We start from the raw sequence: 14914 nt of genomic DNA on the forward strand, positions 1-14914 counted from the left end.
AATCGACGGAATATATTTATTTTATGGCTAATCAGTAATAGAATATATGTTTCATCGTTAATCAGTAATGACATTATATATTTTATTGTAAAAAATATCAGTAACAAAAATTTAATCGACGGAATGTATTTCTATCATTTGATCCGTCTTTAATTACATTGCATATAGCGATGCATTAGCGAAGGAATAAATCCGTCGCTAAATGCGGGATTTTCTGCGGTGTCTCGCTCGCTCTAGAATTCTAGAGGCAGAAAAAAAAATTATAATAAAAACTTTTATATTTTTCTTTAGAGGATTAGACTTTACAGGATTGGACTACAATGATTACTTAAAAGATTTACAATAAAAAATTAACCTCTATTTTCTTTAACTTCATTTGTTATTTTATTATTTCGCCAGTCGATCAATTAATCCACTATATATAAACTCTATAAATCATCTAACCATATCCGCTCCGCTATAATGAATATTAAGGTGGTATTTAGTTCTCTCCTACAAATCCAAATAGGAATAAATATCATAGTATTATGGAATGAGAATAGATATGAACTTGGGTATCATTCTTAAAAATAATATTTGGTTAGTCGAATATTTTTAATCAGAATGAACTTAAATTTTCTTTTTTTATCTTTAGAGGGAAAATAAAAAAATTAGATGGAAGAAAAAGTTGAATGTGAGAGAAACATATGATGAAAGAAAATGATGAGAGAGAAAGTGTGATGAGAAAAAAATGAAGAGAGAGAAAGTGTGATGAGAGAAAAATGAAGAGAGAGAGTGTGATAGGAGAGATTGAGAAGAGAAAAAGTATGATGAGAGAGAAAGTGTGCTGAGAAAAAAAGAGTGATGGGAGAGAAATAAAAAGAGAAAAAATGTGATGAGAGAAAATGAGAGATTGAGAAGAGAAAGTATAATGAGAAAATATGATGAGAGAGAAAGTGTAATGGGAAAAAATGAATAGATGGAAAGTGTGATGAGAACAAATGAGAAGAAAAAGTGTGATGGAAGAGAATGAAGAGAGAGAAAGTGTGATGAGAGAAAATATAGAGAGAGTATGATAAGAAAGATTGAGGAGAGAGAAAGTTTGATGAAAAAATGAAGAGATAATGAAGAGAGAGAGAGAATGATGTGGAGAGTGTGTGATGAGGGAGAATACAGAGAGAAAATGATAGAAAATGTATAATAAGAGAGAATGAGGAGAGAGAAAGTGTATTGAGAGAGAAAGTGTGATGATAGAATGAGAAGAGAGAAAATATTATGAGAGATAACAAAAGAGAGTGAAATGAAAGAAAAATTTAACAAATATACTAAGAATATTTTTGTCCAAAACTTAATTTTCATTCCCATTCCATCAAAACCCAAGGGAGGAGGTGGATTTCATCCATACCCAAGTTTTTGAATTTCATTTCAAAATTTTGATTTCATTCCCATCAATCAAACACTAAGTTTCATAATGATGGGTAATAAAGAACGCGGTGTAGGAATAGAATTTTGACACCATACAATTTTTAACTTCTATATGTGTAAATTTTGTTCCTACATGGACTTATTTGTTTAGTTGATCTCCATTACTATAAAAATGTGTCTCTCCTACAGGCTACATGATTTACAATTCCTCATCCCCTTAGATATTATAATAATTGAGGCATGAAGTACTATCATATGTAATCTTGGAGTTAAAATTCGATACGTTCGAACATGCTTTCTTTTATGTCTTGACCATTTATACTAATGGCTAGTAGTTATTCATGATTTATATTCTCTATGTTGACTTAGGGATGAATTAATGAATTAACAGGGACACTAGTAACAAGCCAATTACCTTTGTTACTATATGATTTACAATTCCTCAATCTATTGTTCATAGACTTGCCCTTGATTTACAATTCCTTGATTTTGTCTCTCCGAACTATGGTCAGGTTCAAGTAATCTATTAGTTCATGATTCAATGAAAAATAATGATTAATTAAGTTAGCTAACATTGAACTTGGGATTATCGGTCCGACCAGCTAGAGTTCATGATTAAACGAATGAAGCATACGCTTAGTTGGTTCTTTAGTTTATTTCCATTTATCTTTCCAACGAGAATATTTTTTTCCTTTTTTTTTTTTTTTTATGTTCGCTTTTTATTATTATTTGGAAACCATTAGAAAATTTACGAACAAAAATAAAAAAAAAAATCTATTTTTATTGAAATAGTCAAAAACAAAAACATCTTTTATTCATTATCAAAACCAGGCTTCACCTAACCTCCGCACATTTTTATTTTTAAAAATATATTTATTTTAGAGTTGTTGTGACAGTTACGTAACTGTAAAAAATAATATTTTTGGGGATAAATTTTAGGACGAATTTTAAAAAAAATTCGTTGTGACTTTAGTATAAAATGGACACTTTAATTTTTATCAACATTAATAATATTATGTCAGCTGCAATTGTATAGTTCTGACGGCTATGAATATTAGCTACTAGAACTGATGAGTAGTTACGGATCATAAATATTACAACTATGTAATTACTATAACATCATCAGAAATAATAATATTTTTGAAAATAAAAATAGATTGAGATAATAAATAAAAAAATGGTTAGTTTTTGCCGATTCCATTAAAAAGAAGCACCCTTTTAATTTTTGCCCAAAATTTAAAAATTTGGATTCCAAAGGTTTTGTCTAACACTCTTTATTAACTCATCATGTTCTCGTAAGACTCAACATGGTAAGTACCAAAAATCGTAATATCTTTATTATTAGTCGTTTTTTTTTTTGTGATTTCTCAACTTTCAACCAAGAATTGAATCATAGATAGAACTTACTTTTCATCGAAGAGAGTGGGATCAACTATCTTCGGTTCTTCAATCATGCTTGACATCTCTTAAAAGATGTACAATTATTAAATGATCAGGTCTCTTCTCATAACTATCAAAGTTGATATATAATTGTCCTTGGGGTAATGGTGCGAAGGACGCATTCTCAATTTTTTAGATATTTAAGAATTGAGTCTTAGTCTCAATAAATTAATAAATATTTTTTCTTAATGGGCGGTTGACCTAATAACGCTGAGTTTATAAGTCTCCTGCTACAAGTGCTTCTTGATTTATCTTGATAGCCGATGAAAAATTTATATGAACTCAGGTTGCTCACCGCCAGGATTAATCGACATAAATTGAATATATGATGCCAACTAAAAAAATTATATATAGTGGTTCCCATGCTACGATGCAATGATAAAACACTTTCACAATTAATCAAGCATCCATAGGCCAATTCCTAACTATGACGTATTGCAGGATTAATTTCCTTAAGTAGGAAAACAACCCTGGAATGCTGTGTTGGTGCAGCGGAGACCTGCAAGAGGGGGGTGGATTGCTGTAAATAAAAATGAAACTACCCTCCTCGGATTTCAACTCAGAATAAATGCAGTAGTAAAATAATAAAGACAGAAAATAAAAGCAGAAACAGAAGTTTAACCTGGTTACAACCAAGAGGGTTGTTAATCCAGGGTAGTGAAAAGCGCACTAAGAAAATTCTTCTTCTATGAAGGCGGAGAAGCCTTTTACACTCTAATTGCTCAGAACTACTGCTAGGAATTGCTTATGTATTGATTGCTTGAGTTGTTGTTGAATTCCTAACTCCAGGGGCCTTTTTATAGCTCATGGAAAGTCTATCCCGAGGGTCTAAGGCGCCTCCAACAAGGTTCAAGGCGCCTCCAGCTCGGTCAGCGGATAAAACTTTATCCGCACGCAAACGGTCAAAACTGACCTGTTGAGGGCGCCTTCAACAGGGTTGAAGGCGCCTTCAAGGGCGCCTCGAATCCTGCTGGAGGCGCCTCCAAGCTGGTAGCCTAATTTCCAGCTTGGTTTCTTCAGCTTCCGACGCTTCGTTCTTTTGGGTGATTGCGGCCAACCGGAATAGGGCTTACCCGAACCCAATTCCCGGCCTTCTCCTCGAGCAGCCTTCCATCCTGGCTTAACGTCCCTCGAACGCCGCGCACGCTCTTCACGCCCACCGGAGTAGTCTTCCGCAGCTCTCTCGTCCTTCGGACGCACCGAGCCCGTCGGCTCCCTTCCCGTGCCGTCCTTCTCGCTAGCTGCGTCTTCCGCTTGACTTCCTGTGTTCCTAAGCTCCTGCACATTCAGACACAGGGATCAAACACAGCAGGACCTAACCAACTTGGTTGATCACATCAAAACTACCACGGGGTCCAACAATCTCCCCCTTTTTGATATGCATCAACCCAAGTTCAAGTTAGGGTAAAAATAGACATAAATAGTAATTTTAAAGAAAAATTACTAAACTAACAAGTTAAGAATAATTTTTGACTCTTTCTAACTCCCCTTAAACTTGTACTTTTTTCTCCCCCTTTGATCACAGCAAAAATGGGGTTTTAAGTAAAATATTTTCAAGTAAGATGAAATCTTTGAAAAAAAAAGTTTCCTAAGAAAAAATGAATTTTTGAAAAAAAAATTTTAAGTTAAATTGAAAAAAAAATTCTAAGCAAGAATGAACTTTTTAGAATATTATAAAACAAATTTCTAAGTCTAAGCTGAAAAATTTCTAAGTCAAATGAAGTTATTTAGAATTTTTCTAGGAAAAAATTTCTAAAAATAAAAAATAATTTCTAAGTTCGAATTTTCAAGAAAAATTTTAAGGAATTTTTGTTTATTTTAACAAATATTTGATAAACTTTTAAAGCATTATTTAATTCTTGTTTAATGCTTTTTTAGAAAGTTAATTAAACATTTTCTTTCAATATTTTAGCTTCCAGGTCGTGGCGAGGCACTAGGCCTTCTTGGTTATTGGAGCAACAACCAATTCTTTAGACAAAGCTTCCATAAAGAATTTCAATGTTTAATTTTCTCACTGTAAGCTTTTAATTTTTGAAAAAATTAATTAAGTACAGATTTTGGAACCCAATAGATGTTCCTTTCTACAGGATTATTCAAAAATCTAGGGGGTACATAGTTTCTTGGTATTTTCCTAAGTTGACCTTGATGCTTCCTTATATACCAATTTAATTTACCATAAATTCTTAATTTTGAATTTGGAAATTGATTTAAGCATGCAGCAGATTTCAGTTTTTCAATTTCTAATTTTAATTTATCATTTTCTGATTTTACACTATCATACATTTCAAGTGGACATGCTTTTGCTAATTTCATTTTTAATTCTTTATTTTCTTTTTCTACTTCGAATAAGTCTTTAGACAGCGATTTAATAAATCGAAATGACTGAGACGGGGTTAGATTGCGTACCTTACTTACCTAATCTGGTGACGCTCCCCCTTCACTGCTGCTTTCTTCTTCTGATGTTTCTCCCCCTTCATTGATGCTCATCTCTGAGCTTGAGTCTTCTTCCGGTTGATGGTTCGCCAATAGTGCTAACCCTGAGAATTCTTCGATGTCCGACTCAGAGGTTGATGAATCTGACCAAGTAGCCTTCAGATTCTTGTGCTTGGAGGGTTCTGGTTTCTTGTATTTTGACTTTTCCTTTTCTTTCTCCTTTCTCTTCAATTTTGGGCAGTCCTCCTTGATGTGCCCTTCTTCGTTGCAGTTGTAGCAATGAACCGTCCTCTTCTTTCGATGATGCCTTTGCGATTTAAATTTATTAGAACTGAAAAACTTATTAAAGTGTCTTACCAGTAGTGCCGCTTCGGATTCGTCGACTGAGGCTTCGGAGTCAGAACCGTTTACTCTTGCCTTTAGAGCTATGTTCTGACTGGTCTTCTCTACTCCATTTGGCTCTGAAACTCGAGATTCGTGAAGTTCAAAAGTCGAAAATAATTATTCTAACGTACTTACCTCGAGGTCCTTAGAGATGTAGTACGCATCTACTAAGGAGGCCCACTCTGGAGTTCTCGGGAAGGCATTGAGCGCGTATCGGATAGAATCCCGGTTGGTTACCTCTTCTCCAAGGTTCGTTAGTTGCGTTATCAGCTCCTTGATTCTCGCTTGGAGTTGCGCTACCTTCTCGCCTTGGTTCATTCGGAGGTTCATTAACTGGTTCCGGAGGATGTCGCGCTTCGCTAGTTTCGCTTCGGAAGTACCTTCATGAAGCTCCAGGAATTTTTCCCAGAGATCTTTCGCTGAGTCGTAGCTTCCGATCCGATTTACCTCCTGCGGCGGTAGAACGCTGAGTAGGTGGAACTCAGCCTTTCCGTTGGCGACGAAATCTGCTTGCTCCTTTTTTGTCTAGATATTTTCCTCCTTATCTTTCGGAACTGCATAGCCATATTTCATTATTAACAGAATGTCAAATTTGGTTTTAAAAAATACCTCCATTTTGCGCTTCCATGTGGCGAAGTCTCCGTCAAACTTCGGGGGATGGATGTTCGCTCCGACCATCTTCTTGATCGTAGTGCTTCAGTTGGCGGTTAGTCCTTCTGAGGCGATCAGGCTCTGATACCACTTGTTGGTACAGCGGAGACCGACAAGAGGGGGGTGAATTGCTGTAAATAAAAATGAAACTACCCTCCTCGGATTTCAACTCAGAATAAATGCAGTAGTAAAATAATAAAGACAGAAAATAAAAGCAGAAACAGAAGTTTAACCTGGTTACAACCAAGAGGGTTGTTAATCTAGGGCAGTGAAAAGTGCACTAAGAAAATTCTCCTTCTCTGAAGGCGGAGAAGCCTTTTACACTCTAATTGCTCAGAACTACTGCTAGGAATTGCTTATGGATTGATTGCTTGAGTTGTTGTTGAATTCCTAGCTCCAGGGGCCTTTTTATAGCTCCTGGAAAGTCTATCCCGAGGGTCCAAGGCGTCTCCAACAAGGTTCAAGACGCCTCCAGCTCGATCAGCGGATAAAACTTTATCCGCACGCAAACGGTCAAAACTGACCTGTTGAGGGCGCCTTCAATAGGGTTGAAGGTGCCTTCCAGGGCACCTCCAATCCTGCTGGAGGCGCCTCCAAGCTGGTAGCCTAATTTCCAGCTTGGTTTCTTCAGCTTCCGACGCTCCGTTCATTTGGGTGATTGCGGCCAACCGGGATAGGGCTCACCCGAACCCAATTCCCGGCCTTCTCCTCGAGTAGCCTTCCGTCCCGACTTAACGTCCCTCGAACGTCGCGCACGCTCTTCACGCCCACCGGAGTACTCTTCCGCAGTTCTCTCGTCCTTCGGACGCACCGAGCCCGTCGACTCCCTTCCCGTGCCGTCCTTCTCGCAAGTTGCGTCTTCCGCTCGACTTCTTGTGTTCCTAAGCTCCTGCACACTCAGACACAGGGATCAAACAAAGCAGGACCTAACCAACTTGGTTGATCACATCAAAACTACCACGGGGTCCAACATGCTGACTGCAGAGCGATGAGTTGTTCGCACTTCCGGATTTATCCTAGTGGCCAGTAAGAAATTTTCGTGTGGGTAAAACTCGTCACCTCTAAAATTAATCGATTTAAAGAGATGGACACCTAGATTATATAAAAAAAAGTTGATATATAGTTATTAATTTGGTTTGCTTACACCCATAAGAATATCAACCTAAGGGAATCCACATCTCATGGATAGTTGGGGATTGTTCATTTGCAAAAATTGAGGTCATTCTCCATAAAATTAATTAGAATGCCCTTCGCGCCCATGGGGTAATGGTCACGCTCATGGGGTAATGGTGCATGAGCAAAAAATGAGGTCATCCTCCATAAAATTGATTAGAATGCTCTTCGTGCCCATGGGGTAATGGTGCACCAGTAGGGCATCTTTTCAATTTCTTAGGAATTTAAGGATCGTATCTCAGTTTTGACAAATTAATGAATAAATTTTTATTAATGGTCAGTTGACCTAAGAATGTTAGGTTAATGGGTCTCTTTGCTACAAGCGCTTCCTGATTTAGTCTAGTGGGTGATAAAAAACTTCCATGGAGCGGGACTGCTCACCCTTAGAATTAGTCGACATAAACTTAATACTTGATACGGATGCTCTTCACAATGCATTGTGTAGGATCGATGAGCATGTGAGAGGGGCGGGGGAGGGGTGAATCACATGATTTTAAAAATATTTTATTTTTCGATTTTATAAAAGTGAGTGTGCAGCAAAAATAAAAAAATAGAAACGAAAAGCAAACACAAGAACACAATTAGTTATTTGGTTCGGAACTTTCGGCGACTCCTACTCCAAGACCCAGGTCCCTCAGACCTATCGATTGGTAATTTACTAATGATCGAACAGTACAAGAATAAAGTATTAGAGTGTATACTGAAAGCCTAGTTTTTGTAAATATTTATTTTGAAATAAAGAATCACATTGGTCAAAAATGTCTACATTTATATGCTAAGTGTAGTTGTTCAATTAATTTATATTGTAGATAAATGGTGTGTGGTGTCACACATAGAAGATCATGTTATCGGTTCTTTATAAATTATAAACAGTAGCTCACGACTAAGATGGATAGGAACAAACTATTGGAATAGTCGTAGTGTAATTTGGTATTAGTTTATCTTAACTATAAAATTACACTAGTACACTCTGAGTATATTGAGTAAGATCATTTAAGGTAAGTTCTTTTTATATTGACTTAATAAAAGAACTAGATCATGATCATGATTTAAAAGATGATCATGATCATGATTTAAAAGAGAGTTTTAAAATTAAATCTTTCCTATTATAGTTTCTACAAAAAATTAAGAAAAGATTTGATATCTTTTTTTATTTGTAGATTGAGAGGAAGATTTTAATTTTAAAGATAACTTTCCCTTTTGGAAATCATCCACATGTTTTAATAGAGAGATTTTAATTTATAAAATTTCCTTTTATAATCAACCATGAAGGGAAAATTAATAGAGAAATTTTTATTTTAAAAATTTCCGGAAACAAATAAGGAAGTTTTAATATTGTGTTTAAACTTGCCTTATTTGGAGCTTGTGATGTGGTCGGCCATGATAAGGGTTAAAAGGAAAGTTTAATTAAATTTTCCTAATTAACAAATAGCAAGGAGAATAAGGGAATTTTAACTATAATTAAATTTCCTTATTTACCAAGATCAAGGAATATAAAAGAGAGGGTAGATGTGCCTCACCTCACAACCTATCTTCTATAGTTTCTCCCTTTTTCCTTGGTGGTGGCCGGCCCTTGCTCCTTTGCTTCTCCTCTTCTCTTCTTCTTTGGTAGCCGGCGGCATCATCCCTTGGAGCTTGGTGGTGGTGGCCGGATCTTGCTTGGAGGAGAAGGAGAGAAAGAAGGCTTTGTTTCTAGCATCCCTTGGAGCTTGGTGGTGGTGGCCGAAACTCATCATCTCAAGGAGAGGTGTTTGGTCGAAACTTGCAAGGAGGAAGAAAAAGGGTTTGGGTGGTTCTCATCTCGGTAGATCATTGCCCACACAACGTCCGAGATAAGAAAAGGAATAGGTAGAAGATCAAGAGGTTGTTGCTTACAAAGAAAGGTATAACTAGTAATTATCTTCCGCATCATACTAGTTTTCTTTATATGAATTCCAAACACAAGAGGCATATAATTCTAGGTTTCGAATTTGTGATTCGAGTTTGTGTTTTTTTTATTTTTCAAATTTGTGATTCGATTGTTCTTTTTGGTTAAACCTAGGGTTATATAAGGAAATTAAATATTAGATTTCATTGAAAGACTTTATCTAGGAAGTGGTGGTTGCTCCCATATCCAAGAAGGCCTAGTGTCTTGCCATGTTTAACCTGGAAGCCAATCTCTGAAATTAATATTTAATTGAATTTGTAACATGAGTGGATTTGGATCAATAATGTTAAGTTCCATTTGCGATCCAAGTCTAAACCTAAAAGAACAGATAAGTTAAATTTGGAATCAATAATGTTAAGTTCCGTTTGCGATTTCGAATTTAATTTCTAAAGAACACAATAGGTTGTTAGGAAAGGTTCGACACTTGTACAAAATTTTTGTACAGTGAAACCGGTACGATATTCCTAGAATCAACTAACATAAAGAACAGTGTAACAACCTATACATGAGCAATAACGTAAACAACTTAAATTAAATTATTACCAACACGGGATTGTTAAAGTTGAGAGCTCGGGTGTTGGTGTCAATCTACCAACAGTGGTCAGATGTAGCAGAGCAGTAGCATGGTAGCAGTATAGTAGATTGCACATACTCGGATTAGAAGAAGGATCGTTGAAGCTGTTGTAAGGGATCGGTGGTCGACTTAAAGTGGGTTGGATAGACGACAACCCCAAATACTCGCTTCTTCCTACACTTGTTAGCTTGCACAGCGGAATACAAACAACACAAATAAGCTTGCATTTTAAGTTATAATTTGCTCTGCGTTATTTTTGATGAATGCCAAAGGGGGAGGGTTAAGTGGTTTAAGTTAGTTAAACAACAAAATTTAAAAACAAAGCTAATCTAACAACCTTATAAATGCTTGTTTTACTTGCATATTTGTTTCACTAACTTAAGCAGGTTGTCATTGCATCAAAAAGGGGGAGATTGTTAGTGCGGTTAGCACTAACGGTCTAACTCAAGTTTTGATGAATGACAAAATAAGTTAAGTTAGTTTCGTTGTTATTTAACACTCTGATCGAGTGTGCAGGAGAAGCCCAGACAGGTCGACGGGCTGATCTGATGTTTGGCACGAAGCCCAGCTAGGTCGACGGACCGACTGGATAGCTGGCACGAACTCCAAATGGGTCGATGGGATGACTGGACATTTGACACGAAGTCCAGCTAGGTCAACGGGTTGACCTGATAGCTGGCACGAAGTCCAGACGGGTCAACGGGCTGACCGGACGTCTGGCAGGTAAGTGAAGGTAAGTCACTGGAGGGGAGTGGCTGTGAGGGCATGTTCCCGGGAAGGGAACATTAGGCGTCGATCCGACTTAGATCTATTTCGGATATCTAAGTCGAGATCGTGACTAGATTCCGGTCTCGAGGAGACGGAATCTAAATACTATTCTGCTTATCTATAAGTTGTGCTAACATTCTGTTTTGCAGGATATGATTTATACTTGTCTCAGACTAACGTTTTCTTATAGAAAGGAGATTATGGAAAACAAGGGTCCGGGCGCCCGGAAGGGGTCCGGGCGCCCGGAAGGGATCCGGGCGCTCGGAATAGGTCCGGGCGCTCAGGCTACGTCACATTCAGGGCGCCCTGAAGGGATCCGGGCACCCCGAACTATATAAGGAGGGTGAAAGTTGAAGCAAAGACAGAACTCACGATCTACGCTTCTGTGCTCCTGCGATGCTTCTCCGACAAAGTCCTACTGTTTCCTCTTTTTCTAATTATTGTCGTATTATTTCCTTAATAGCATTTGTAATCAAATTTGTAATATTTTACAAATTGCTAGTAGATTGTCCAACGAAAGCACTCAACGAGTGCGGACCTTGGAGTAGGAGTCGACATAGGCTCCAAACCAAGTAAAAGATTGCTTGTGTTAGCGTTGTTGTGCTTTTACTTTTTTCGCTGCGTACTTTACGATAATTTTTAAATCGCTATTCACCCCCCTCTAGTGAATTCTCGATCCAATAGAGACCACCGTTAGATTCCTTACGGTCTTAAAAATCCGAAGGACCTAAAATATGTTCAATTATACCTGTCTAGAAAAGTGAGTTTTGGCCAAAATTTATTGATAGACCTAAATAGGTCCGATTGGACCCATTTTAAATTCTGTGGATTCTAAGACTTCAAGGAGTCTAACGGTGCTCTCCATTGCTTATTTTAACTTCTCAAGAGATGTTAAAATGTAATAAGTAAGAATCAACTCTAAACCCTAATGTGGGCCCACGTTGGGCTTAATATGAATTCATATCAGGCTCATGGTTGACTTGATATAATTTCATATCAGGCTTAATGTGGGCCTGATATAATTCATATTAGGTCCACATTAGAGTTTATAGCTGATTTTTTTAATAAGATTTTAATACCTCTATAGAAGCCGAAACAATCAATGGAGGACATCGTTGGACTCCTTATAGCCTTAAAAATTCAAAGGACAAGAAAATGGGTTCAATTGGATCTGTTTATGTTCATCAGTGGATTTTGATCAAAATTCACTTATGGACTTAGTGTTAGTTAGAGCCCTAGAGCCAATCATGTGATGATTGTTATATGGACTTGATGTATCATATTCCTATATGTTTATAAAGACATTTCTTTATAGTTATTATACTTACTTGTATTGGTGTCAAATAACTAAGTATAATATCGTCCTTGAGTAGAAGGTTCTTATCTATATCAATCGATTGGTTGAATCGATAGTGAGATGATATAGAGAACACTACTCTTAATTATTCCTAGTCAAGTATTAACATTCAGGGACAATGTTAATGCGCTGAGACTAGCATGTAGGTCAACTCGATGACTTGATCTCACAAGTCATGGATATAGAGATATTAAGTTGACACATGGGTATGCATTGGAGAATGTATACTGAATGACCCGCCATGAGAAAGTATCATGGATCGTTATATGAGTGTCATATACTTTCTCATGTGACTATTAGTATAACAATTAGTCCTTGGACCTGAAGTCACCATAGTTCCCTACATAAGGAGTTGCATACTTTGGCCATCCGTAACTGGGTGGACTATAAAAGCGATTACTGGGTATGTAACAAATTATGCGGAGGGATGTGAGTGATGTAGATGGGATCTATCCCTCCTATATGACGAGAGAGATATCATGATTCTTGATAGAGTGAGATCACTAAGTGCATGACCATGCCCAAGTGAGTCAATATGAGATATTGAGCTCATTTGATTAGAGTGAGTTTACTTGGAGTTCAAGATATAGATTGATTAGAGGATGACACGGTCTATACCTCAATTGATCAATCTAGATGTCAAGGATAGAAGGACATTGTCATATATTGTGAGAGTCACAATTAGTAGTCACAAGGTGATGTTGGATCTCAACATTCTTGTAACTTGGGTAGTAATGATGTGTTGCTAGATACCGCTCATTACTTATGTTTCTAAATGGGTTTAGGAATATTGCCAACGTTACAAGAATCTATAGGGCCACACACAAAGGGCAATTAGATGGAGATTAGGTTCATTTGATGAACCTAGAGGATTAGGTTCATGTGATGAACCAAATTGGATTAAGAGTAATCCAAATTAAACTAATTGAGTTAGACTCAATTTGATTCATGTGTCCAATGAGTCTAATTTAGATTATGATTCATTGAGTCAATTTAATTCAATGAATAGAGATTCATTAAATCAAAATTGACTTGAATCAAAGGTTGGATTTGTTCAACCATGGGAGATAAGAGGTCAAAGTTTGACTTGACTTGAGAGGGAAGATGAAGGGTTAAGTTTGACTTGACCATTTGTCACCTCATTTGTGACATGGCATGGGGCCGACCAATGATGGTGTTCCACATCATCAAAGCTAGCTCAAGTGTGTGCCACCTCATGAGGAAAACCAAGAGACATGACTCTTGGTCTTCCATGAGTGGCCGACCACTTAAAGAGGAGAGGAGTTACAAGTGTGTGAATAATCTTTTTTTGGTGTGCTCATTCAAGTGATCTTCCTCCTCCTCTCTTCTTCCCTCTCCCTCTCATCCTTGCCGTGACTTCTAAGGGTGCTAGCACACTCTTAGTTTGTTCTCTCCATCTCTTGTTCGTGTGGATACTTCTAGAGGTGTGTCCGCTTGAACACACTTGAGATCCGAAGAACCTTGGATGAGAGAGATTTGTAAAGGGCTTCGCTTCAAAGGTATATCCCTTGACATGTAGATCTAAAGTAGATCTAGAGTAGAAAACTAAATATATGAAAAATTTTATCTTCGCACGGATCCAATGGCTAAGAACTTCGGGGTTTTTGTAACGCAAAAAGCGGTTTTTGCGGCTTGAAAGTTCTAACACTTAGACATGTCTAATTGGACTCATTAAGGTCCTTTGGATTTTTTTTTTGAGATTACAAGGAGTCTAACGGTGTCTTCCATTGCTTGTTTCAGCTTCTCTGAAAATATTAAAATGTAATAAAAAAATCGTCTCTAAACCCTAATGTGGGCATGATATGAATCATATTAGACCTAATGTGAGCCTGATATGAATTCATACCAACCCCAACATGAGTCTACGTTAATAATGTTTAGAGTTGATTTTTTTATTATTATATTTAACACCTCATGAAAAGTTGAAATAAATAATGGATGATATCGTTAGACTCCTTACAATATCAAAAATTCATGAGACCAAAATCCACTAATGGATCTAGATATCTTCGATTTGATCCATTTTAGGTTATATGAATTTTTAAGATTACAAAAATTCTAACGATATCCTCCATTGTTTATTTTGATTTTTTCGAAAGTATTAAAATATTATTAGAAGAATTGATTATAAATCTTAACATGTGTTTTATATGAATATGATATATTTAATGTGAATCTGATATAAATATTTATGTGAGAGAAAAGAGAATAGAATTTACATAAATAAGAGAGAGGAAAGAGAAAAGAGCAAAATAGTTTTCTACAGGGCTGAACGAAAAGAACACGTAATTAAGTATGCTCTGTGATAAATACAACATACGGCCTCTGATCAATTTGGAAATCCAAGAAATCTACGTTGACGATAAAATAATCTGAGTTACAATCACGAAGCTCTTTAATTGTCTCCGTACTTTTAGTTAGACCGAATTTCTTCCCCTCACTAAATAGAGCAATAAAAGAGCTTTCCTGTTGCCATAACATTTCATTACACGAAATAAATGACCTCACCCACTTTGATGAGGGCATGCATCAGCCAGTGCTCTACGATGAAGGGCATATTGGATTTGGAGCGTTCAGCTTCTGCTGCTGCTCCCGATGAGTCCTTGTCAACTCCAGATTATTGATTGCTGCCACCGGATTCAAAGCCGCCTACCCTTTTTGACTCCCAAACCCAATTCCTTAAAGAATCTCGCATGGTCGTGTACCCTTTCCTTTGGACCATTCGCCCACCTGCCGACGACCTCGCTGCCATACTCACTGCTCCAGCTTCAGCTTTAACCCA

Source organism: Zingiber officinale, chromosome 10A (assembly GCF_018446385.1).
Source record: "Zingiber officinale cultivar Zhangliang chromosome 10A, Zo_v1.1, whole genome shotgun sequence".
Lineage (NCBI taxonomy): Eukaryota > Viridiplantae > Streptophyta > Magnoliopsida > Zingiberales > Zingiberaceae > Zingiber > Zingiber officinale.